The 1695-nt window shown below is 49.0% G+C and overlaps 1 pseudogene; it reads left to right on the forward strand.

Annotated features, from left to right (window-relative positions):
* LOC102981891 (ubinuclein-1-like) overlaps positions 1–1471 on the forward strand; it is a 1615-nt pseudogene extending 144 nt beyond the window's left edge.
* The last annotated feature ends 224 nt before the right edge of the window (positions 1472–1695 follow it).

The following is a 1695-nucleotide window of genomic DNA, read 5'->3' on the forward strand; positions in this document are numbered from 1 at the left end:
GGACGCGCAGGCTCAGCAGCCACGGCTCACGGGCCCAGTCGCTCCACGGCATGTGGAATCTTCCCGGACCGGGGCACGAACCCGCGTCCCCCGCATCTGCAGGCGGACCCTCAACCACTGCGCCACCAGGGAAGCCCTGAATGTCACATTTTTAAAGAAATCTGGGCAAGAGGAGGTTGGGAGAGCAGAAGAGCATTGAGATCCTAAGCTGGCTGCAGCAACTGTTCTGTTGACCCAGAAAGTGAGCGCTTCCCAGAGTACTACCCAGAGCTGGTGAAGAGTTCACAGGATGAAGTGGCAGGTCTTCAACCTGGACACAAGGTTGGAAAGAATCATAGAAAAGACCATATACGAGACTTGATTATCATGGGGGATGAGAATGATGAATCTGATTCTTCCACCAACTGATTAGGACTTGAAATATATGATGAGCTTCTTCACATGGTGCTTCTCTGACCACAAAGTACGGAGGATTTTACATTAACCTGAGAACCCTGCAGTTACAACAAACATCAGAATCTGACAACGACTCCACTAAAGAAAAGAGGGGGGAAAAAATCACCAAAGAAGAAGAAGAAGCTGCAGGAAGGTAGTGAGAAGGGAAGAAAGAAAAAAGATGACACTTTGAACAGGGAGAAGAAATGAACAAAGCTCAGCCTTTCCCAGAGGAGCTTCACAGCTCTCAATGCTGGTAAGGAGAAAAAGAAGAAGAAGATATGTTCTTGAGGCTCGAAGTGATAAAGAGATGTTAAAGAAATTTCAGAATGAGAAATCGGCCCAGGAAAAACAGGCACGAGGATCATGAGCCTTTTTGCTCCGCAAAGGCCTGCCAGCAGCCATGGAGAAGTGCCTCGAGGAGCTGCTCCAGCCTGCCAGAACTGCTGAGGGACAGTGCAAAAGGAAGTTCTTCACCCAGGGTATCGACTGGATCCTCCTGCAGCAAGGACATCCTGGTCACACTTGCCCCAAAACTTCATCTCTGTGTGTTGGGGGCAGGGGGTGCGTCTGAAGGCACCTCTACAGAAACTTAAAGAAGCTATTGGCAGGGCAATGCCAGAGCAGATGGCCCAGTACCAGGATGAATTCCCGGTACACCACAAGCAAAGACTGCAGAGATGCTGGAAGAGGAAAAAGACAAGGAGCAGAGTAAACAGATTTGCTCTGGTAACGAAGAAGAGAAGGGGAGCAGAGCCCAGAAGAAACATCAATGCAATGCTGGAATCAAGAAGGTGCTCTTTCAGGTGGTAAAGATGGAACCAGATGGCTATGATCTGGAAAGGAATGAGAGCCAGTCTAGGGAGGACTGCGTGGAAGCTCTTCTGAATGCTGAAGTGCAGACTCTCTGGCCCTAAAGCTGGGTGCACACCAGGTCTCTGTGTAAGGAGAGCAGACCACACCATGGGTCCCTGACATCCCTCCTGACCGAGAAGAAAGTCATGGCTCCTTCAAAGTCAAGGTGAAGGAAACATAGACTAAGTCTCCTAAAAAGGTTCTCATCTGATCAGCCCGAATGGGCAACCCCATTGCTTTGTATAAAAGTCACGGGTCTTTATGTACAAAAGTAAAAAGGGAAATTTCCAAAGCCCAATTCTCTGGACCATCACTCTCTAGAGCTCTGTAATCAACTCCTCAATTTTCTGGCTGAATGGACAGTGGCACTGGAGCAGTCTGAGGAGAAAAACCCCAAGAGTTCTG

The sequence above is a fragment of the Physeter macrocephalus genome, chromosome 21 (genome assembly GCF_002837175.3).
Source record: "Physeter macrocephalus isolate SW-GA chromosome 21, ASM283717v5, whole genome shotgun sequence".
Classification (NCBI taxonomy): Eukaryota; Metazoa; Chordata; class Mammalia; order Artiodactyla; family Physeteridae; genus Physeter; species Physeter macrocephalus.